The 25,135-nt window shown below is 43.8% G+C and overlaps 1 protein-coding gene across 3 annotated transcripts in view; it reads right to left on the bottom strand.

Annotated features, from left to right (window-relative positions):
- LOC145531297 (uncharacterized) overlaps positions 1-25,135 on the bottom strand; it is a 263,548-nt gene that overhangs the window by 86,594 nt on the left and 151,819 nt on the right. The window contains exons 2-3 of one of the 3 annotated variants that reach the window (XR_014072339.1): positions 8,045-8,155; positions 3,060-4,034 (exon numbers count right to left, since the gene is read on the bottom strand). The exons of 1 other annotated variant lie outside the window; for it this stretch is intronic. The gene's annotated coding sequence lies outside the window, so the exon portion shown is untranslated. Of the gene's footprint in view, positions 1-3,059; positions 4,035-8,044; positions 8,156-25,135 lie in introns of those variants that run through there. One more of the 3 variants, XR_014072337.1, reaches the window with a different exon arrangement.

The raw sequence follows: 25,135 nt of genomic DNA, 5'->3' as shown, positions 1-25,135 counted from the left end.
ACCTCATTAGAACTCACTCAAATGCATTCCTTTTTATGGCTGAACAATATGCCATTGTATACATGTACCACATCTTCTTTATCCATTCATTTCTGGGGTCTCTCTGCCTCCAAATTTCCTCTTCTTGGAAGGACAGGGCCCACCCTAAGGGCTTCATTTGAATCGAATCACCTCTTTAAAGACTCCTTCTCCACGTGCAGTCACATTCTGCAGTACTGGGGGTTAGCGCTTCAATATACGGATTTTAGGGGGACACAATTCAGCTCATAGCACTCGGTAACAGCTATACCTACTCTTATATTCTCTCTCCATCAATCGTATTAATGTAATAAGAGCTTTCAGAGTCTTGTGGGGGTGGGGGATGCGAGACTGCCCACTTTTCCCTGATGCTGTAAGAGGGCATATTTATCTCTTCACTGAGGTCAGAATGGCAGCCTGGAGCACCTAAGGAGAAAGGAACGGGCAGGAACAAGAAAGCCGGAAAGTCATCTTTGGTTCTCTGACCACATTATTCTCTCCGTCTTTCCTCGCCTCGGGATTCTTTCTGCCATTTAATCAACCAAGACCCAAATTACAAGAGAAAGGAAATCATCCCCGCGGGTCCTGGGCAGTCCCTGAGGCCTTGTGGGATTTTACATAATTAAATAGAAGCCATGTTATTTCCTACCTCCTCGTCTCCGTTGAATACTGTATATTGCCTCCTCACTACTGCTCCAGCTCCGATTTCAAACAGAAAATGTGATTTAAGGGAGCAAAAATGTTTCTCCCTCCTTCTCTGCAGGCTTCCCGGGTGTCTCAGTGGTAAAGAATTCGCCTGCAATGCAGGAGACACAGGTGTCATCCTTGGGTTGGGAAGATCCCCGGAGAAGGGAACGGCAACCCACTCCAGTATTCTGGCTTGAGAAATCCTACAGGGGAGCCTGGCGGGCTACAGTCCATGGAGCCGCAAAGAGTCTGACACGACTTAGTGACTAAACAGCAACAGCTCCTTCTCTGCGTGGCTTCTCTGGCTTCTGACACCCACATCTCACTGCTTCTTAGCCCACCTAACCCAACACCTGGCCTCAAACTCACCTGGGGGGGGAGGGGCACAGTGTCCTTCCACTATGCTCAGGCTGAACTATGGGCATTAAGAAAGCAGGCTACTTGGGCTGAAAGCCTGCCTTGGCAAAAGTGTTCACCTCTCCAAGCCTCTGTTGGTTCACCTGCAAAATGGGTTTGAATTACTTTCTCGACTGGTTCACATGGAGATATAAAAAGCCCCACTGCTGCTCAGCACCTGTAAAGTTCTGTACAATCTAGAAGTGCTACACAAGTATGATTATTATCAATGTGCTTTGGAAGGAGCTCCCACCCCAGGTGGCACTAGTAGTCAAGAACCCGCCTGACAATTCAAGAGACAAGAGAGATGCAATTTCGATCCCGGGGTCAGGAAGATCCCCTCGAGGAGGGTAGGGCAACCCACTCCAGTATTCTTGCCTGAAAAACCCCATGGACAGAGGAGCCTGATGGGCTACAGTCCATAGGTCACAAAGAATCAGACACGACCAGCAGCGGTGACACAGAGGTTCTGATGCTGCTGGGGGCACAAGGCTGCCCTGCTCTGCCCCAGGTGTCACTGGGGCTGCCAGCACATTCCTGACCTCGCAGCCACTCTGGTGCAGACGGGGTGGAAGGAGTTTGTCACAGTCGATCCCATTCAGCGTCCTACAGGTTTATGCCTTCAGGGCCCCGGTAGGAAGACGAAATAGATGAAGCAGGCCAGATGTTTCTCAGAAAATATGGAGTTGAGGGAGTGTGGGAATTAGAGGTTTTGCTTTCAAATTCCGTGTCTTAGAAACACTGAGCGTGCTAAGTAATGCACCCGATAGGCAGAATCCGACCCAAGGGAGTTCAGTTAAAACTCTGAAGTCAGCTTCACTGCAGGAAGAACGTGCTCTTTTCATCCACCAAGCCACCCGGAGGTCACCTGCAGACAGTGTCTCTCCTTCTGAGGGTGGTCTGAGCTCAAGTCAGAATGCTCAGCCCACACCTGGGGGTAGCCGGGATGTGCCTGGGTGTCAGTGTCCCTGGAGCAACCCCCAACCAGAGGAACAGAGCTGCGTGGAGCATCCTAGCTTGCTTATCCCACAAGGGGACACAGCTGATGTTCTTTCAGAGGGTCCCCAGCAGGACTGAGCTCCACTTACCCACTGCAGGAATCTATCAGCTCAGTGATACACTGTTCTTTGCTTTGGGTTTAAAAAAAAAAAAAAAAAAACTGAAGTATAGTTGATTCACAATTTTGTGTTAATTTCTGCTGTACAGCAAAGTGACGCAACTTACATATATACATTCTTATTTATTGTTTTTCCTTTATGCTTTATCCCAGGATATATGACTATTGTTCCCTGTGCTATACAGTAAGACCTTCTTGTCCATTCATTCTATATGTAAGAGTTTGCATCTATTAATCCCAATTCCTGTAATGGCTGCTTCCTAGAAGGGGGCTCTCAGTGGTAAAGAATCTGCCTGCTAATGCAAGAGATGCGAGTTCAATCCTTGGGTCAGGAAGATCCCGTGGAGAAGGCAATGGCAACCCACTCCAGTATTCTTGCCTGGGTAATTCCATGGACAGAGGAGCCTGGAGGGCTACAGTCCATGGGGTCACAGAGTCAGACACAACTTAGAAATTAAACAGCAGCAAAACAACTAACTCCAAACTCCCAATCCATCCTCCCCGTCCCCCTCCCCCTTTGGCAACAAGTCTGTTTTCCACTTCTGTGAGTCTGTTTCTGTTTCACAGATAAGTTCATCTGCATTGTATTTCAGATTCCGCATATATGTGACATCAAAGAGTATTTGTCTTACTCTGCACTGTTTATTGGTTTTCTTCCATCCCCATCTCACTTCCTACTCCCATTGTGGTTCCTGGCATCTTGAGATAATGAACTATGTGCACCCAAATTCCCACCTCAGGATTTATGTCAAATTCCCACCTTAGTTTATGTCAAACTAAGACAGTACTTATTCACTTCTCTACAAGTAGTCTGTTTGATACTCATGACAGCCAAATAGTCTGCTTCAACTTGCATACCTTTAGTCACGGGGAGTTCACTATGGTCAGAAGGAAAAAAAGAATGAAAACCAAGAAGCGAAACTTTTTGCAGGTCCTTTGGGAGATCTGATGATTTTCCAGGAGCCCCTCAGCCCTTCCCCAGCCTCTAGCTCACCAGGGCTCAGATCTGCTTAGTGTTCTCTGCATTGTGATGGATGTGGTATTAAATGCCAGAGCGGGACCTGATGCATTCTCTTCCAGGACTGATGGCCCTCGGGACAAGTTGTATATCAGTGTGATGACGGGGCACTGATGAAATGCTGCACTGTGGTCAACCCGACCCTTTCACTTAACTGCACCATTCACAGCGCTGAGCATCAGGGCAGTAACTCAGACCCAGAGAGGGAACTGGCATCGACACACCAGTGGGAACCTCGGCTTCAGACATACCTAGAGACGTCAGTGCATCTGAGATCAGCTGCTTTTTCTTCTCCTTGCCAGGTCAGGGTTGAGGACTCATTCTGCATAAATATGGTAGGACTGACCTTGAATTAAATTGCACCAGTTCCCACAAAAGCAAATAATCTTATGATAGAGATAATTCCATGGCAGGGATTCTCCGTGCTCAATGATTTGGGAGACTCTTCCTCTTCTGGGTACCCGAGAGGATCACATTTCTTCACACACGCCTCCTGCTGCAAGGTGGGGTCATGTAATTAGTTCTGGCCAATTGGTTGTAAGCAGAATGGATGCATATATCTTCTGGATCAAAGCATTTAATTGCTAGTGTGAAATCTTCCAATTTTTCTTCCTTGCTTTGGCGGTCGTGGAAACATGCGCGTGATGGAAATACTCTAAGATGGAAGCAACCAGGAGCTCCACACCACCTCATGAAGACAGCTGCCCAGGACAGCATATAGTCTCAGTCTACGGTAAGAAACAGTTTTGTTGTGCAGAGTTACTGAGATTTCGGTGTTGTTTGTCATTGCAGTGTAACCTAGACTGACATAGAAGTCTAATGAATATAGTATCAGCCACTACTATTTATAAGCAGTTACTAAGTTTCAGAGACTCTGCTAAGATGTCTATGGATCTGATATTTAAGTCCCACACTAACCCTGTGAGAGAAGATTTGGGATTTCCCAAGGGTCAGATACCCAAGATATGATCACGCAGTGAATTCTCATATCCACGCTGATCTCACTCCAAGGATTGATAGGTTCTTACTCTTAAACATGGTGAGGGGGGAACCCCCAGAGAGAAGAACTTTAATACTATATGAAAAAAATCAGAAAATTCTGTATATAAGATGAATCTGATTACTTTCACATACATATAAGATAAAGTGAGACAGAGACAGAAAGAAAGAGAGAATGGAAATGAACCACAATATATAGAGTTGAAATCTTTAGTGAGTGGTTTTATGGGAGATTTCTATTTTATTTTTATATGCTTCTATAATCTTTTAGGTCTTCTACAATGAGTAAATATTATTTTATAGTCAGAAAAAAAGTGCATTTTTTAAAAGCCAGAAGGACAGTATCCAAAATAGAGTGTGAATTATCGATGTCCAAAAAACATCCGTGACTCAAGGAGACTCAGGGGTGAATGAGAACAAATGCTCGTTAAACCCATACTATGTATCTCACATTTTTGTATGTTACGGCATTTAATTCTTCCAATGATCTTGAGAAATAAGAATTAATTTTCCCAATCTGCAGATAAGAAACCTGGGATTCAGAGAGGTCAAGTGATTGGCCTAAGGTCACACAGCTATGATATGACAAAACCAGGCTTTTGGATGCAAAATTCATGTTCTTTTCACTACACGGTGCCTGCTGTGATTAGCACCCCCTTGAAAATACTTCATAGCTTGGTTTTTAATCTTATATTATTCCATTTGCATGAATGTAGGGATGTCCAAACCGCATTTTATCACAAACCAGAGAGACACCACCTCCCTGTGAGGTTTCCCACAAGAAACAAAGGCAAATGAGAATCAAGATATGACTGCATTGCTTATCCACACCCATAATCTTAGGGGTTTGTGGAAATGTACATGCTGTGTGCTAAGTCACTTCAGTTGTGTCCAACTCTTTGTGACCCTTTGGACTGTAGCCCGCCAGGCTCCTCTGTCCATGAGATTCTTCAGGCAAGAATACTGGAGTGGGTTGCCATGCCCTTCTCCAGGGGATCCTCTCCACCCACGGATTGAGCCCACATCTTTTATGTCTCCTGCATTGGCAGGCAGGTTCCCCACAACTAGTGCCACCTCGGAAGCCCATAAATATTGTTTAAATAATAATAATAATATGAAACAATAATAATGGAAATGTACACTCTAGGGAAAGGGCGGGTGCTGTGTGACACTGTTTAGAATGATGTCTGGCACAAGGAAGGCTCTCGAGCACTGGCAGCTGCTACTAATGTAAGACAGCGGGGCTTCCCCTGCCCGCTGCCCCAGTTTCCCCTACAGCAGCTGCTACTGGCTCCACTGGAGCCTGAGTTTGCTGTCACCACCCACTCTGTTCCCTACAGCCTCCTGGAGCTTCCCCCATGGAACCTGTAATCTCTGGAGCCACGGGTTCCAGTCTCACCATGCTGATCTCACTGAAAGAGTTCTGGCTAAGATGAGAGGGGGTCCTCCCAGCAGTATTTATAACCCCTGAACTCGGCTTCCCTAAAAAGAAAAGGAGTTTTTCTCTATGAACCACTGGATCCAAAGAGTAGAATTCAGAGTGTGAATGAATATCAATGTCTCTACCCCTAGGCGACTGGGACATGAAGAAGGACCCAGGAGCTGGGGCTGAGAGAGTGACCTGGAGGGGCTGCCAGAGAGTGAGACTCAGGGGCATCTTGGAAACCCGGTGGTCACAATCTCTGGATCTTCTTGTCTACCCTTTTTCCTTACCCTGGCTGGATACTGAATGAAAACCTCTGTGTTCTTCCAGGCTCAGGCAGATGCCCTTTCTCTCCTAGGAATATCCTTCTGCCTTCCTTTCCTTCATCAATTCATCCTGTTGTGGCCACCATGTCTCCACTTGATATCCCCTTGAAGGCTAGGAAAATCCTCTGGGCTTCTCTAGTTCTTGAACCAACAGAGGGGGATAAGAGTCCTGGGCTCTTTGTTTCCCCAAACAGCACAGAGCAGGACAAATAAGGAAGAGAAAATCATTGCCTCCTATATTCCAAGACAGAAAGAGCCTGGGTAGTTGAAAGAGAGAGGCCTGAATGTACCAATAAAACATTACAGGCACCTGACGGTGTCTATAGTAACAGCCATAGAAATATAAATTCAGATATAGACATGAGTAATATTAATACATGTGTATATGTGTTTGTTTAATTTAGAACTAGGAGGTACATGAGATTAGATGAGATAGAATTAGATGAGATAGAATTAGATGAAGCAACTTCTAATAGATAACTTGTCCTTCTCAACATTTTCAACATATGCTGAGCTCTATGCTAGGCCTTTCCCATCACTTCATGGAAAGCCCCAGCAGGGCTGCAAGCAGGTAGTCATAGTCCCATTTCACAGGCTGGGAAACTGACACTCAGAAGTTGAGGAGGTTAGCCAAGTACACACAGGTGGTACACTGACTTTCCATGTCGTGGTATTTAGAGCAAAATGAGTATCTTCCTCTCAAAAATGTCAGTGTGTTTGCCATAGAACTACAGAGTAGCTGAACAGTCAAAACAAGCTGTTTGATATTTGCATATCTTTAAATCTTGCTCTAAATGGTACCATTTCTTTTAAATAGACTAAATGACTATGAATAATTAGCAATTAATAATTATTATGTCTCATTAATTTAATAAAAGATTATGTCTTTATAGAAAATGCAGAGCTCATTGGAAAAGAAAGTTAACCCATGCTATTTAGGCTTCCAAGAGGAAAATCTGCCCATTTAGACAAGAGGCCCAGAGTCCAGAAAACTCTGATCACCTGGGGCCAGGTTACCCAGGCTGATCACCTATGACCAAATGGGAGCTGCAGAGCCGGCCTTGTGAACCCAAACCAACAAAGAGCCCTGTCATTAACCAAACAGAAATCTCAGGAAGCAAAACAAAATAAGCAGGACCGTGACCAGTCCGCCAGGGCTGCATAGCTTGTGACCCAGAATGTGGGGAACGTGGGCAGGGCGGCAATCTCAGCGACAATTTGCAGAACCGCCACTTTGCAAAGATAAATATAGGTCAGGCAGCCCTTTTGGCTAGGGAGGAGGGGGGGGATAAAATGTCACCCAAGCGCTAATCCAGGGTCATAAGTTTCATGGCAAGCGGGTCCACCCACTGCTCTCCATTCCGCAGCCCCTGGTCTCATCCTCTGACCATGATGATTGCAACGTCTTCCTAAATGATCTCCCCGCACCTGATCTTGCTCCCTTGCAATCCTAATGGCAGCCAGAGTGAATCTGTCAAAAGGAAAACCTGATCCTATTACTCCGCTGCTTCCAGCTCGTGTGTTGGCTTCCCACTGCCCTTGGGATAAAGCCCAGAGGGACAGGGGGCCCTCCTTGCCACCCCAGGATCTTCTTGTCCATCCTTTTTCCTTATCCTGGCTGGATACTAGATGAAAACCTCTGTGTTCTTCCAGGCTCAGGCAGATGCCCTTTCTCTCCTGGGAATATCCTTCTGCCTCCCTTCCCTTCATCAGTTCACCCTGTTGTGGCCACCACGTCTCCACTTGATGTCCCCTTGAAGGCTAGGAAAATCCTCCGGGCTCCTATAAATCCCGGATGCTCCTCAAGTGTACCTGCAACAGCACTAGCTCATAAGGTGACACTCATGAGGGTGAGATCTGAAGGCCCAGGGGACGGTAGCTCCAGTGTCTGTAGATGGACTGTGTGCACCACTGTACACACAGCACAAAGGGTAGACCCAGCCTGGAACAGAGGCTCAGTAAATGGTTATAAGAAACCTGGAGCAACTCCTAGTTTCTCATAGGTCAGCATCATCCGGGGACCCATCCCTGCCTGCTGCATCCCATCTTCACAGCATCACCTCCATCAGAGTCTCTGGCCAGGAGCCTCCCTCTCTTCATTCTTGCCGGGTCAGAAGGCTTAGCCATGCCTCTTGGACCAGAAGTCTCAGCTCAGCCTTTGGGCATGAATCCTTCAGTGTGTAAGCACAGAAGAAGATGGTGTCCTGGTTACAAGTGTGGACACTGGAGTTAGACTTCACATCTGAATTCTGACTCTGCATCTTTGTGTGCTTTTGGACAAATTCACTTAAGCCCTGAGTTCCCATTTCCTCATTAGTAGAATGGGTATGACAGTAACACTAATATTCCATGGTTTTGTAATGCTTGCAAAGCACATAGTTAAGTACCTGATTCTCCCAGGCAGCACTAGTGGTAAAGAACCCACCTGCCAGTGCAGGAGATGTAAGAGACATGGGTTTGATACCTGGGTTGGGAAGATTCCCTGGAGAAGGACACGGCAACCCACTCCAGTATTCTTGCCTGGAGAATCCCATGGACAGAGGAGCCTGGGAGGCTATGGTCCATGGGGTCACAAAGAGTCGGACACAACTGAAGCAACTTAGCACACAAGTACCTGGTTAAATACCTGATACGTATAGGCTTTTATCTTTATGGTTTCGGTGTTTGGTGGAGACCAAGGACCCAGATTGTCCACCATTATACTTAATAATGCCACGGATTTCAAATGAGCACTTATAAACAGACACCAAGCACCAGAATGGCAGGTGCTCTCTTGTCTATCGTGCAGTGAGGAATCTGATACTCAGAAAATGTCATGGGTTTCTGCCCAGGATCACAGATGTAGAAAGTGGCAGAGCCAAGGTCAAACCTATACCCGTCTGACCCCACAGCCTTTACACTGTTGTAAGCTTTTCCTGGGGCTTCCCTGGTGGCTCAGATGGTAAAGAATCTGACTGCAATGATGGAGACCTGGGATTGATTCCTGGGTTGGGAAGATCCTCTGGAGAAGGGATAGGCTACCCACTCCAGTATTCCTGCCTAGAGAATTCCATGGACAGAGGAGACTGACAGGCTACAGTCCATGGGGTTGCAAAGAGTCAGGCATGACTAAGCTGCTAAGCATGCGTGCATGCAAGCTTTTCCTATAGCCCCCTCTTTGATACACGTCATGAAGATTTTCTCTCTCTCTCTCTCAGCAACATCTCCTCTTTTTTCCTCTGCTTGTGCTTCCAGTATCTGCAAAGACACTCCCTCTTTGGGAAGCTTTCCCTGACTTCCTCGGGCTGAGTCACATGTGCCACTTTTGTGCTTATCTCCATCCTGGCCATATCAGTCAGGATAGGCTGAGTTATGCTGCCGTAACAAACAACCCAAGATCTTGGGAGCCTAAACAATGACGTTTAATCTGTCTCACATGCTACTTGATCATCTAGGGTTACCAGCCTCACACCAGTGCCCCAGTGAACCAAGCAGCCTCTATCTAGAACATTCTCAGGCATCACGGCAAGAGTAACAAGGGTCACTGTGTGGGGATTGGCATGAAAATGCTCATAAGACTGAACTTAAGTAATTAGCTCACAGTTTAGTGTCTAAAGCAATAGACTAGACTTCAAGGGGGCAGGAAGCATAGCCCTCATGTACAACCAGCCTATTGGTAAGTCACATGGAGTCCACCATCAGAACTCCCATCACATTATAACATGGGAATCTGCTGTCTTCTCCACTGTGAGCTTCTTCAGGCTTTGGTTTTATATGCAGGCTTTTGCCTTGCGCAGTTTCTATACCAAATAGAGACCCACCATCTGCATGTTGAATAGATACATAGAGAGATGTCTGAATGCAGTCCAGACAAGAGCCCTTTCTCCATCCTGATTCCTCTTACCATCTTTACCACCTCCTACTGCACAGAGGAAGCTCATTTGCAAAATGACTCCTTGTCCACAAACATACCAGGCTCATTCTCCAGTGCAGGGCCTTTGCACATGCTGTCCCTTCTTCCTGGAACATGCTCCCTGAAATCTCTGTACACTGGAGATGCCTTCCTGGACCACCTCATTTAAAAGAGTTCTTCAGCCACAGCCCTCCGTATCCTCACACCCTGTTTCATTTTCTGCATAGGCATTCTTGCTGTATTACATTGTGTGCATGTATGTGCTAGGTCGCTTCAGTCATGTCCAACTCTTTGCAACACTATGGACTGTAGCCCACCAGGTTCTTTTGTCCATGGGATTCTCCAGGCAAGAATACTGGAATGGGTTGTTATGCCCTCCGACCCAGGGATCAAACCCATGTCTCTTATGTCTCCTGCATTAGCAGACGAGTTTTTTACCACTAGCGCTACCTGCGAAGCCATTACATTGTTGATTTGCTTCCTTAGTGTTTGTCTTCCTGATGAAAATATGGCTGCATGAGGCTGGACCCTTGCCCATGAGGTTTATGGCTCTATTCCTAAAACCGGCATAACATTTGAAATTAGTCAACAGACACTAAATATACATTTGTTGAGTTGATGAATATGTGAATGAATAAATAAATATGTAAATACACAGCTTATTGCCACAGTATGGAGAGCAAACTACCAAAAATTAATCTCTGTCTACTACAGAAAATAACATATAGAGAAATATAAGGCATGAGCTCTAGTTTCCCTGAATTTTTTGTAAGATCCTCAACCCTTCAGAATTAGCCCCATGCCCTTCTAAAATGTAAGATGACAAGCAAAATGATTGCAAATTAAATGTTTAATTAATGTTTATTATTGCTACCACATTAGTTTGCAGTCAAATTTATGACCCGATAGATTTGCCGTCTTTATGAATGACAGGTTGATGTCTTGGCACCGAGGCCTTTGGCATAAGCAGGGAGTTCAGTGCATTTCTGCCATCATCCAGTCTATCTCCTCATGAGGGAGGCAACTCTTCAAACTGAGCGACATACGACTCCTCACTCACTCATCCCATGAAACCTGATTAACCTATCACACTCCAAATTATGCCAGGCTCTGCAATGAGCAGACAAGGAGTGAGTGAATACACACATGAATTTATTCACTTATCAAACAGTAATTTTTGCTTCCAGCATGTAGGAAGTGTTGGCTAAGTGATGAATAAAACAGAAATAAAAATATAAAGTGTAGATCTGGTTCAGATTCTAGTTGTTCAGTCACTGAGTTGTGTCCAGCACTTTGCGACCTCATAGACTGCAGCAAGCCAGTCTTCTTTCTCTGTTCTTCACTATCTCCCGGAGTTTGCTCAAACTCATATCCATTGAGTTGGTGATGCCATCCAATCATCTCATCCTCTGCCACCCCTTTCTCCTCCTGTCCTCAATCTTTTCCAGCATCAGGGTCTTTTCCAATGAGTTGGCTCTTTGCATCAGGTGGCCCAAGGACTGGAGCTTCAGCTTCAGCATCAGTCCTTCCAATGAATATTAAGGGTTGATTTCCTTTAATATTGACTAGTTTTATCTCCTTGCAGTCCAAGGGACTGTCAAGAGTCTTCTCCAGCACCATAATTTGAAAGCATCAGTTCTTTGGTGCTCAGTCTTCTTTATGGTCCAACTCTCACATCTGTACACAACTACTGGAAAAACCATAACTTGGACTATACGGACCTTTGTCAGCAAAGTGATGTCTCTGCTTTTTAATAGCTGTCTAGGTTTGTCATAGCTTTTCCTCCAAGGCGGAAGTATCTTTAAATTTCGTGGCTGTAGTCAGACTCTAGAACCTCACCTTAAGTTCACAGTGAGTAAGCAACTGTGGCAGATTTGACCACGCTAACCTAAGCACACTTTTGAGGATTTTGCTCAGAGATACTGATCTCAAAGCCTACATTCCCCCTCATTCCTGCCATTCCTCATCCCCTGCATTTCATCCGTCAGCAAGAGCTGATGGCTCTGCCTCTGAAATATACCCAGAATCTATCTAGTCATCTCCTGCTCTATCCCAGTCTCCTCCACCCTCATCTCTCATCTGAAAGTTTGCAACTCCTTGCTTTCCCACTGCTCTTAAATAAAGTCAAATTTCTTATTATAGCCCACAGCCCAGATTGCCAATTTCATCCTCATCTCCCCACAATCCCAAGTTCACCATCTTTTTCCCCCACATTGTAAGGTGGTGCCAGGCAATGCCCCCTGAGGTCCTGCAGGTGCCAGCCCCTCCTTTGGAACTGTTCTGTCCCCTCCCTGAGCCACTACACTCTGGCCCTGTGATGGGAGTGGCATCCCTGATGATCTTTGACTTGCTTTCAGAGCCATTTTTCCATTATCTTAGAGAATAGCTCCCAGTTTCTGTAGAGATGGATGATCCCTGCAAACCTCCCTATCAAGCAGTCCTTGGCCACAGACTCACTGTTCTTTCCACCAAGCTTTCTCGTTTTTGACAACAGGGATAGGCTGAGAATTTTCCACATCTTTTACTTCTGTTTCCTTTTTTTGCTTAAAAAAATCCATCTTTATTTTTCTCTCCTCACATTTTACAATAGGCAGTCAGGAGGAGCCAAGCCACACCTTCAATACTTTGCTTAGAAGTTTCTTCAACTAAATATCTAATTTCATAACTAGCAAGTGCTCCCTTCCACAAAACAATAGAATAACTCGGCCATGTTCTTTGCCATTTTATAGTGAGGATAACTATTCTTCTGGTTTCCAGTAACATGTTGCTTATTTACATCTGTTATTGTCGTTGTTGTTGTTAGTGGCTGTCATGTTCAACTCTTTGCATCTGAGACCTCATCAAAATGGCCTTTATCTCCATAATTCTACCAATATTTTTTTAGGATTACTTAGGTATTCTGTGAAAAGAAGAGAAGCAAAAAGCAAAGGAGTAAAGGAAAGATATTCCGATTTGAATGCAGAGTTCCAAAGAATAGCAAGGAGAGATAAGAAAGCTTTCCTCAGTGATCATGCAAAGAAATAAAGGAACACAAGAAACTGGGAAAGACTAGAGATCTCTTCAAGAAAATTAGAGATACCAAGGGAACATTTCATGCAAAGATGGGCTCGATAAAGGACAGAAATGGTAGGGACCTAACAGAAACAGAAGATATTAAGAAGAGGTGGCAAGAATACACAGAAGAACTGTACAAAAAAGATCTTCACAACCCAGATAATCACGATGGTGTGATCACTCACCTAGAGCCAGACAGCCTGGAATGTGAAGTCAAGTGGGCCTTAGAAAGCATCACTATGAACAAAGCTAGTGGATGTGATGGAATTCCAGTTGAGCTATTTCAAATCCTCAAAGGTGATGCTGTGAAAGTGCTGCACTCAATACGCCAGCAAATTTGGAAAACTCAGCAGTGGCCACAGGACTGGAAAAGGTCAGTTTTCATTCCAATCCCAAAGAAAGGCAATGCCAAAGAATGCTCAAACTACTGCACAACTGCACTCATCTCACATGCTAGTAAAGTAATGCTCAAAATTCTCCAAGCCAGGCTTCAGCAATACATGAACCGTGAACTTCCAGATGTTCAAGCTGGGTTTAGAAAAGGCAGAGGAACCAGAGATCAAATTGCCAATATCTGCTGGATCATCGAAAAAGCAAGAGAGTTCCAGAAAAACATCTATTTCTGCTTTATTGACTATGCCAAAGCCTTTGACTGTGTGGATCACAATAAACTGTGGAAAATTCTGAAAGAGATGGGAATACTAGACCATCTGACCTGTCTCTTGAGAAACCTGTATGCAGGTCAGGAAGCAACAGTTAGAGCTGGACATGGAACAACAGACTGGTTCCAAATAGGAAAAGGAGTCCGTCAAGGCTGTATATTGTCACCCTGCTTATTTAACTTATATGCAGAGTACATCATGAGAAACGCTGGGTTGGAAGAAACACAAGCTGGAATCAAGATTGTTGGGAGAAATATCAATAACCTCAGATATGCAGATGACACCACCCTTATGGTGGAAAGTGAAGAGGAACTAAAAAGCCTCTTGATGAAAGTGAAAGAGAAGAGTGAAAAAGTTGGCTTAAAGCTCAACATTCAGAAAACTAAGATCATGGCATCTGGTCCCATCAATTCATGGGAAATAGCTGGGGAAACAGTGGAAACAGTGTCAGACTTGATTTTTTGGGGCTCCAAAATCACTGCTGATGGTGATTGCAGCCATGAAATTAAAAGACACTTACTCCTTGGAAGGAAAGTTATGACCAACCTAGATAGCATATTAAAAAGCAGAAACATTACTTTGCCAACAAAGGTCTGTCTAGTCAAGGCCATGGTTTTTCCAGTGGTCATGTATAGATGTGAGAGTTGGACTATAAAGAAAGCTGAGCGCCGAAGAATTGATGCTTTTGAACCGTGGTGTTGGAGAAGACTCTTGAGAGTCCCTTGGACTGCAAGGAGATCCAACCAGTCCATCCTAAAGAAGACCAGTCCTGGGTGTTCATTGGAAGGACTGATGTTGAAGCTGAAATTCCAATACTTTGGCCACCTCATGAGAACAGCTGACTCGTTGGAAAAGACCCTAATGCTGGGAAGGATTGGGGGCAGGAGGAGAAGGGGACGACAGAGGATGAGATGGCTGGATGGCATCAGTGACTTGATGGACATGAGTTTGGGTAAACTTTGAGAGCTGGTGATGGAAAGGGAGGCCTGGCGTGCTGCGATTCATGGGGTGGCAAAGAGTCGGACACGACTGAGCGACTGAACTGTACTGAACTAGGTATTCTCTGGGTTTCCCTGGTGGCTCAGATAGTAAACAATCCGCCTGCAATGCAGGAGACCTGAGTTTGGTCCCTGGGTCAGGAAGATCCCTTGGAGAAGGGAATAGCTACCCATTCCAGTATTCTTGTCTGGAAAATCCCATGGACAGAGGAGGCTGGTTAGGCTACAGTCCATGGGGTTGCAAAAGAGAAGGACATGCACACACGCACACAGGAATTCTCTACAGCTCACCTGTTTTCTTTGAGTTCCCATAAGAACTGCCCTGTATGGTCCGTTTGTACCAATGTAGGTTTTTTCAAGAATGCAACTCAAAGCTCTTCTCACCTCTACCTGCCACTCACAAAACCACTTCCACTCCTTTAGATATTTGTTGTGGCAACACTACTCCAAAGACCAATTTCTATCTTAGTCTGTTCAGGCTGTTATAATTTTTTTTTAATCTTAAAAAAATAAGTGACTTAAACAAACAAAACACCCATTTATTTCCCACAGTTCTGGAAGCTGGGAAGCGCAAGATCAAGACACCAGCAGGCTCAATGTCTTGTGAGAGCCTACTGTCAGGCTTGTAAACAGCAGTCTTTCTACTATGAACTCACGGAAAAGGTGAGGGAAATCTCTAGTGTCCCCTTTATCAAGGCACTAATGCCATTCATGGGGGCTCCACCCTCATGACCTAATGATCTCCCAAAAGCACCACCCCCAAATACTGTCACACGGAGGATTAGGATTCAACATATGAATTTTGGAGGGACGCAGACATTCAGTCTTTAGCAGCTGGGAAGGAAGAGACATCCTTGACCTGACCTCGTCAGGCCATTGGAGCCAGAGACCATCCACTAGGGCTGGGTCTTCCAAGGCAAGAGGAGTAGTGAAAATCTTCCAAGGGGACAGAGAACAGGCAACTGGGCAGGCTGAGAGTGCATGGGGGAGAAGAGGCGGCTGGAGGACATTCTCTGTACAGACTGGGCAGAGGGCTGTCACATACCAAGACATTTTCTCATTGCTGGACATTCAACTAAGTAACGCCCATGTTATCTCATCCAGTTATCCTCCGTTCCCTGATTTCAAGCTATACTACAAAGCTACAGTAATTAAAACAGTATAATACTGACTTAAAAATAGACATTTAGAAAGTAGAACAGAATAGAGAGCTCAGAAGTAAACCACAATGTACAGGTTAATCAGTATATGACAAGGCAGCCAAGAACATTAAATAATCTCTTCCAAAATGGTGTTGGAGGGGCTTCCCTGGCAGTCCAGTGGCTAAGACTCTGTGTTGTCAATGCAGAGGGCTCAGAGATGATCCCTGATCAGAGAACTAGATCCCATACTGAGTTCACATGCTACAACTGGAGATCCTGCCTGCTGCAATGAAAATCAAAGATCCCAAGTGCCACAAACTAAGACCCAGGGGAGCGAAATAAATATTTTTAAAATAAATATATTTTTATAATATTTTTTTAAAACCTGTATTGCAGAAGTTAAACTTTAAAAAACAAACAAACAAAATGGTGTTGGAAACACTGGATAACTACACACAGAAAAATGAAACTGGGTCCCTATCTTACTTCACTTATAAAAACAACTCAAAATACATCAAAGACATAAACATAAGGCCTGATTCCTAGAAGAAATCTAGCAGTTTCATAAAACTCCTAGAAGAAAACAGACAGAAACTTCTTGACATTGGTCTTTAAGATATAACATCAAGAGCACAGCAACAAAAACCAAAATCAAGTGGGAATATATCAAACTACTAATAAAAAGCTTCTGCATAGTGAAGGAAATCATCAACAAAATAAAAAGGCAACCTACAGAATGGTAGAAAACACTTGCAAACCACATGTCATATGAGGCTCCCCTGGTGGCTCAATGGTAAAGAATCCACCTGTCAATGTCAGAGATGCGGATTCCATCCCTGGATTGGGAAGATCCCCTGGGAAAGGAAATGGCAACCCACTCTAGTATTATTGTCTTGGGAATCCCACGGACAGAGGAGGGAGTCTGGTGGGCTACAGTCCATGGGGGTCACAAAAGAGTTGGACAAGACTTAGCAAATGAACAACAACAGCAATATCAGATAAGGTGTTAACATCCACAATACATAAGAACCCATATAACTCAAAAACAGCAACAACAAAACAATTCAATGAAAAAAACATAGAGGAACTAAATAGACACTTTTCCAAAGAAGACATCCAAGTTGCCAACAGATACATAAAAAGATGTTCAACATCACTAATCATCACGGAAATGCAAATCAAAATAACGAGCTATCACCTCACATCTGTTAAAACAGATATCATCAAGAAGACAAATGACAACAAGTATTGGCAAGAATGTGGAGATAAGGGAAACCTTGTGCACTGCTGGTAGGAATGTAAATTGGTGCAGCCATTATGGAAAATGGTATGGAGGTCTCTTAAAAAATTAAAAATAGAGCTTCCATATGATCCAGCAATTCTACTTCTGGCTATTTATCCAAAGGAAATGAAATCAGTATCTGGAAGAGACACCTGTCCCCCCATATTCATTACAGCATTATTTATAATACCTAAGATGTGAAAGCAACCTAAGTGTCCATAAATGGATGAACAGACTAAGAAAATGGGATATATGTTATGGATATATATAAATTGTTGATATGTGATTTCTATAGATCATGTATATAATGAGCTATTTTTATTTATTTATTTATTGCCTGTGCTGAGTCTTTGTTGCTGCATGGGCTTTCTCTGGCTGTGGCAACTGGGGGCTACTCTCTACTTGGGGTGCATGGGCTTCTCACTGCGGTCGCTTCTCTTGTTGTGGAGCATGGGCTCTAGGGCACACAAGCTTCAGTAGTTGTGGCTCTTCATCTCTAGAGTGAAGGTTCATAGTTGTGGCGTAGGCACTTAGTTGCCCTGTGGCATGTGAAATTTTCCGGGACCAGGGATTGAACCTGTGTCTCCTGTATTGGTAGGAGGATTTTTAACCACTGGACCATGAGGGAAGTCCTAATGGGATATTATTAAGCCTTAAAAAAAAGGAAAAGAAAGAAATCCTGCCATTGTGACAATATGAATAAACCTAGAGGACACTATGCTAAACAAAATAAACTAGACACAGAAAGTCAAACGCTGCATGGTCTCACTTACATGTGGAAACTAAAAAAGTCAAACTCAGAAAAGCAGAGAGTAGGATGGTGGCTGCAGGATCTAGGAGGTGGCAGACATGGAGAGATGTTGGTCAAGGTTTACCAAGGTTTTGTTATGAAGAATGATTTCATTCTAGAGAGCTGATATATACATGGCAGCTGCAGTTAATAATGTTGTATTGCATGTTTGAAATTTGCTTAGAGAGTTAGTTACCTTGTGTTTTCACCACAGACACTCACCTATGCAAGGCGACAGATATGTTAATTAGCTTAATTATGGTAACCATTTCACAATGTATACATAGATCAAAACATCATGTTTTGCTGCCCTGCACAGACATAAAGAATAGCCTTCGGGACACAGTGGGAAAAGGAGAGGGTGGGATGCTTTGAGAGAACAGCATTGAAACATACATATTTTCATATGCAAGATAGATAGCCAGTGGGGGTCTGATGTATGATGTAGGGAACTTAAAGCCGGTGCTCTGTGACAACCTGGAGAGATGGGGGTGGGGGGGGTAGATGGGAAGGGGTTCAGGAGGGAGGGGACACATGTATGCCTATGGCTGATTCATATTAATGTATCGCAAAAACCATCACAATATTGCAAAGTAATTTTCTTCTAACCTAAATAAATTTTAAGAAATCATGTTGTATATCTTAAAAATATACAATTTTTAGTTGTTAATTACCTCAATAAAGTTGGAAAAATTAAAAATTTAATTCTTTAAAAAATTGTGACATTAAAAAAAGAGCTGAAACTGTGAAACTCTTAGAAGAAAATATAGAAGTAATCATGGCTTTTTTAGGCAACATTTTCCTAGATGACAGGAAAATCACAGGCAATAAAAAGAATAAATTGGCCTACATTAAAATTAAACTTTTGTGCTGCAAATGATACCATCAAGAAGGTGAAAAGATAGCCCATAAAGTGGGAGAAAATATTTGAAATTTATATAGCTGATAAGGAACTTATATCCATTATATATAAAATATTCTTACAACTCAATTAATAAAAAGACCAATGGCTCAATTAAAAATGGGCCAAAGATTTAAATAGCCACTTCTTCAGAGAAGATACACAAATGGCCAATAAGCACATGGAAAGATGCATAATGTCATTGGTCATTAGAAAAATGCAATTCAAAACCACAGGATACCACTTCACAGGCACAAGGATGAGTGTAACTAAAAAGATGGACAATAACAAGTGTTGCAGGGATACAGAGCTATTGGAACCCACATACATTGCTTGTAAAATGATGGAGTGCTTGGAACAGCCTAGCAATTCCTCAAAACATTAAACATATACTTACTTTATGACCTAGCAGTTCTACCCCTAAGTTTAAGAGAAATGAAATACACAAAGAATTGTACACTAACATTCAAGTTAACATATTATGGCATTATTCGTAATTGTCAAAAGACAGAAACAACCAAAATGTCCATCAAATGATTAATGGGTAAAATAAAATTTGATATATTCATGCAAAGGAGAAATTATTTGCCAATAAAAAGAAGTAGTAACACATGTGATGACGTTGATGACTCGACACATTAGGATAAGTGAAAGAAGCCAAAAATAAAAGATTACTATTTTGTATAATTCCTTTTGTATGAAATTTCCAAAATAGGCAAATTATAGACACAGACACTAGATTAACAGTTGCCTAGGGCTGAAAGAAGGGCAGAGGAGGAGTGGAATGGGCCCTGACTACTAGTAGGTATGAGGCATATTTTACAGGAGATGAAAATCTCCTAACGTCTATCATTACAGTGGTTGCACAACCTTATGAATATACTAAAGAACATTCCATCATTCATGTTACATGGGTGAATTTTACAGTATATAAATTACATCTTAATAAAATGCTTTTTAAGAAAAGTTAAAACCCCATTCCCAGGCCCAATAAAGCCCTAGCTGGTTTAGACATAGGAATCTTGGTTCTCTGTCCTAGGTAACTAAGTCTTTGCAGACTAAGATGAAAAGTTAGAGAGTAAAGATGTGAGATCCTACTACCTCATCAAGCAACCCTGGTAATAGCCTCAGTTTCCTCACCTGAATGATTGATCCTATCTTGGTGTATTGTTGGGAAGATGAATGCCCTGTGTATGAAATGCTCAGTGCCATGTACAGAATAGAGCACATCTTAGCACACAATCAGTATCATGATTATCAGTGCATTCAATTATCGTTGTAAAGATGAAAGGAAGCAATGCCACGTAGGTGCTAAGGATTTGTTTTTGTGATGACTCATGGCAGGGGGAGGAGTCAAAACACCTGCATCAGCCTGCTCAGTGGCTCCTGGGGACTTTGCCTCCACTGACACCTCATTGGCCTCCTCGACCTCCGTGGTAGAATCATTCTGGTCATCTGGGTCTGAAAAGTCAGGCGTGAGCCATAATGGCATCCAAATGCCACACTGCCACCCTCCTGAGGTGTGCCTGCCTGCAGTGCCAAGGCACCTTGGTGCAGCCATCAGGGCAGTGGATGTCATCCTGCTCAATTACCTGCTGAAGCGAGTGTGTCAAGGACCTGCATGACACACACCTTGGCCTCTTCTCCAGGTCCATCAACTCCATGACCAAGGGGGCCACGGACAGCTTCAAATTAGTTCCTGAGCACAGAGGGAAAATGCAGCCCAAGAAGATGCCCACTCTGATGACTCCCAGGAGACTCAGTGAAGCTGAGGAGAAGGGCCCCAAGAAAACAAGTGAGGCCAAGAAGGACCCTTCCAACCAGTGAGGTTAAAAGGCGACCCAAGAAGCCAGGAGAGGTGAGGATACTTTCTTCCAAACCATGTTTGCCCAAGAAGAAGGCTCCCAGGAAAGGCAGCCAGATCAAAGACCAGAAGGGAAGACCTGGTTAGGTCAGGAAGGCCTCCCCACAGCCTGAGGAGGCCACACAGGCCCCTCCCAGTGCCAACAAGCCTGGCAGGAAGTCAAAGGTCGAAGGGAGAAGGAGTAGCCAAGATGCCAAGGCCCACAGAACAACAGAAACTGAGAATCAGAGTTCAAAACTCATGGTCACCCAGGGCAATGGTGTTGCTTTTCCAGACAAAAGAGAGGGAAACCAACATCCCTGAAGAGATCACTGTCCAGGCAGTAGGGGAGGGGCTGAGAACCAAGCCCACTGCTTCTTATAAAGGCAGCGGGTCCAAGTCAATGTTTGCATCACTGGCCAGGAAGACAGAGACCTTCAAGGGTTTAAGAAGACCTGGGATGCCCAGCAAAACCTCATCATCCAATGTGTCCAGTAAGAAGTGAAAGCCAAGAGCTAGAGGCCAGAGTGGAGAGTGGTTGAGATTTTGCTAGAATTTTTATTCCCCAACAAAATATCATTCTACTTATTTTATTTTACCTATTTTTTTTAAGTTTCTTTTAAAAAATATTTTTATTTTTAAATTATTTTTGACTACACTGGGTCTTTGTTGCTGCAAGGGGTCTTTCTCTAGTTGGACTGAATGGGGGCTACCCCTTAGTTGTGATGCATGGACTTCTCATTGTGTGGCTTCTCTTGTTGCAGAGCACAGGCTCTAGGCTCGTGGGCTCAGTAGTTGCAGCACATGGGCTCAGGAGTTGTGGCACACAGGCTTAGTTGCCCCATGGCACATGGAATCCTCCCAGATCAGGGATCGAACCTGTGTCCCCTGCATTGGCAGGCAGATTCCTAATCACTGGACCACAAGAGAAGTCCTTATTTTCCTAAATTTCAATCGTTGGTTACACATCTTATGAATATTCTGTGAAATGAAACGGAAAGTACACATGAAGTAATCCTGCCTACTGAAATACCACAGTTGTCTCGAGGAAAAGCATCGCATTGTCTTATAAACATCCCAGTGGAGATGTCAGATTAGCCTTAGTTGTAACTGACTGTTCGCTAGAGTACTCAAACATGTAGTTATATTTGAACATGCATGTATTTTAATTTGTACATGAAATTATAAAATTTTCTCATTTTATATTTAGAAAAAATAGCATTCGGATTTGGTATCTTGCAGAAGTTAAAAGCTTAAAAATACATGTGCAGAGGTATCTCAGATACCTTGACCTTTTGGTCTCAAAGACTACTTTTTGTCACATGGAGAGCACCAGAGAAAAACTACTTGATAAAAATAAAGGGCAGTATTCCTGTTATTCAGTTCAGTTTAGTCGCTCAATTGTGTCCGACTCTTTGTGACCCCATCTACTACAGCATGCAGTCTTCATTCCCCAACAAACAAACATGGTGCTTAAGATACACCTTATGAATGAATGAATGAACTAATGAATGAAGAACAGGCCATTCAGGGCAGCCTGATTCCTCTTGAAAACACATCTTATGTATCAAAATGCTGAACAAGAAAACTAACTCCTGAAAAAGGAAATCCTAGAGAGATGGATATTTTAAGTGGCAAGGTTCTGTCTTGTAAAAATGAACAGGAATCCACCTCATGTCTATTTCCAAAAGCATGGTTCTGCTTCATCATGAGCCTTCCGCACATGAAATGATGTAGCTACTAGAAGTGCTAACATCTAGAAAAAAAAATAATGAGACAAGAACTGCAAAATAGTGAATGCCTACAGGAGCCAAGAGCAGAGAAGCAGGCCAGATAAACCAGAGAGAAGAGTGGTGAGACCTGGGGCCAACTGGGCAGCACATGTCCCATGTAAAGGACTAGCTGTCATTTTAGTAGACCCAGTCACTGCTGCCATAAGGAACTGGGGACGCAGCATTGCCAGATTCTAAATGTGAGCAAAAGAGTGAGTGAAAATTGTTAAGTCGTGTCTGACTCTTTGCAACCCCCTGGATTATAGCCCACCAGGCTCCTCTCCATGGGAGAGAATACTGGAGTGGGTTGCCATTCCTTTCTCCAGGGGATCTTCCCAGCCCAACAATCGAACCCGGGTCTCCTAAATTGCAGGCAGATTTTTTACCTCCTGAGCCACCAGGGAAGCCCAGATTTCAATGTAGATGTTTCCAAATCTTAGAATAGTCAACAGGGTACATCCCGTGAGATTCCATCTACATGAAGTCAAGAAAGCAGAACCTTGTAGAGAGTGAGCAGAGGAAGTGAGAGGCGCTGGTCCTGTCCTGTTTCTTCCTCGGGGCTGGTTGCACCATTGAGCTCACTTTGTGTGAATCCACTGAGCTGGACTCCTGTGATATGTGCCCCTTTCTGTATCTGTATTATACTTTCAAGGAAGGTTTGCTTTTTTAAATCATGGAAACAGAAAGTCAGACTCTGCATCAGATACAACTCTTAGGTCACCCGTTGGCCAGTGTGAGGCATCTGCTATAAGCCTTTGATGACTCATTCTTGCTATTGAGCTGTCTGAGACTGCAAGTCTGCTCTTTTGCAAGCTAGGAATTACACCCAGGGTAGGGAGGTAATGTCACAGGGCATGTAATGTGAGTCTGTGTACAACGGAAAGATTGGTGCTCCTGCCTGGAGGTGGTGAGCTCCCCTTCTCGGCAGAAATTAAGGCAGAGGCAGAACAACTGTTGGTCTGGGATCCTGCAGAGGACCTGGGGGAAGGGGCTGAATAAAGTGACCACTGAAGCTCCCTCCAGTCCTGAGAGCCAGAGAATCAAGATCATTTATCCAATCATCCATTTAACAGCGATAATACTGAATATCTCTACTGTGTCAGGCACATGCCTGGCACTGGGGATATGGGTTTGAATAAAAGGGTTCGGATCCCTCCATTGAACGACTTTGCAAACCACTGAGTTGGTGGCAGAGGGGCTGCAGGGCCCTTGGGGAAGCATTAAGTCAATTCAGAGGAGAAGAGAATAGTGACGGAAGGTGAGGGGTCTCTGCTTTTATTAGGGGCCTGTCTTATTGTAGATGGAGAGAAAGGCCCCCCTGAGGGATTCATATCTCAGCTGAGACATGAATGATGAGCATGAACTAGCCAGACAAAGAGAGAAGGGGCTGGCGGGAGAAGAGAAACAGAAGCCCATTGAAAGAAATGGGGAAAGTTCAACGTAGCCAAAATGCAGGCTCATGGAGGGCAAGTGTGGTCCTGGTATCTGGCTGCACCTTTATTTCCACGATTCCAAGAATATAAAATTCTGAGACTCTGTAATTCTGAGCATCTATGATTCAACAGCTCTCCATTATTAAGATTTCTCCTAATTGAGTTGCCGAGATTCCATGAATACACTTTTCTAAGTCTCTGGCTTGCAGGCACAATGAGTCTGCCTCCTACTTTCACTGCAGCCTGACCCTGCCATGGATTATTCCTCCGCTAGTGCAGACAAGGCTAAAGAGAAGTAGTTGGGAAGAAGAAGCTCATTCGCATTTGCTCTGCAATCTGCCTCCCAATTAGACCCTGTTCTGCTCTGCTTTGGGGAAAGAGACAAAAGAAAATGCAGACAGGGGCCTTGCTTTTACTAATGAGTGATCTCCGTGGGTGGAGTTAATGCCAAGCCCCGTTCGGCCACTAGGCCATCACCAGCATGGGGTGAACACACAGACTAATTTATGTGGAATAAAAACATGCTTTTACATGGTGTCCTGACACCAAGACAGGTGTTTCCTCCCCGCAAAACAAGCCCAATTATCATGGTATGCTCTGTGGCCTTTTCTCCTCTGAGAAAGGGTTGCAAAATCTCTTAACACTTCAGAGCTCTGAGAAGAAGAGCAAAAAGAAGAATGGTACAAATGGGGCATCACCAGGGAGGAGACAGGTGAGTCGGGAGATACGGACGTGCCAGCCTGATGCCAAGAGCTTAAGCACCAGTCAGAGTGGTTTTGGTTTTTTTTTCTGAATTATTAATTTAATTTTATTGAGTTGGTTTACAAAATTGTACTAGTTTCAAGTATACAACATAGTGATTCAGCATTATTCCAGATTGGTGGTGGTGGTTTAGTCACTAAGTCACGTCCGACTTTTGTGATCCCATGGACTGTAGCCCGCCAGGCTCCTCTGTCCATGGGATTCTCCAGGCAAGAATACTGGGGTGGGTTGCCATTTCCTTCTCTAGGGAATCTTCCCAACCCAGGAATTGAACCTGGGTCTCCTGCCTTGATTTACCAACTGAGCTATGAGGGAAGCCCTTATTCCAGATTATTACTCCTTTAAAAGTTATTACAAGACAATGACTGTAATTCCCTGTTATTAAATATATCCTTGTTGCTTATCTATTTTATAATAGATAATAGTTTATATCTCTTAATCCCATGTGCCTACCTTGCCCTTCCCCTCTTCCCTCTCCACTAGCTTGTTTTCTACATCTGTGAGTCTATTTCTTTCTACTTTGCATATGCATTTTTTTGTATTATTTTTAAAATTCCGCCTACAAATGATATCAGACAGTATTTGTCTTTTTCAGTCTGACTTACTGGGTATACATATGG

Source organism: Giraffa tippelskirchi, chromosome 13 (assembly GCF_054371585.1).
Source record: "Giraffa tippelskirchi isolate mGirTip1 chromosome 13, T2T-mGirTip1v1.2.pri, whole genome shotgun sequence".
NCBI classification, from domain to species: Eukaryota; Metazoa; Chordata; class Mammalia; order Artiodactyla; family Giraffidae; genus Giraffa; species Giraffa tippelskirchi.
This window is presented reverse-complemented; position numbering and strand designations above follow the sequence as displayed.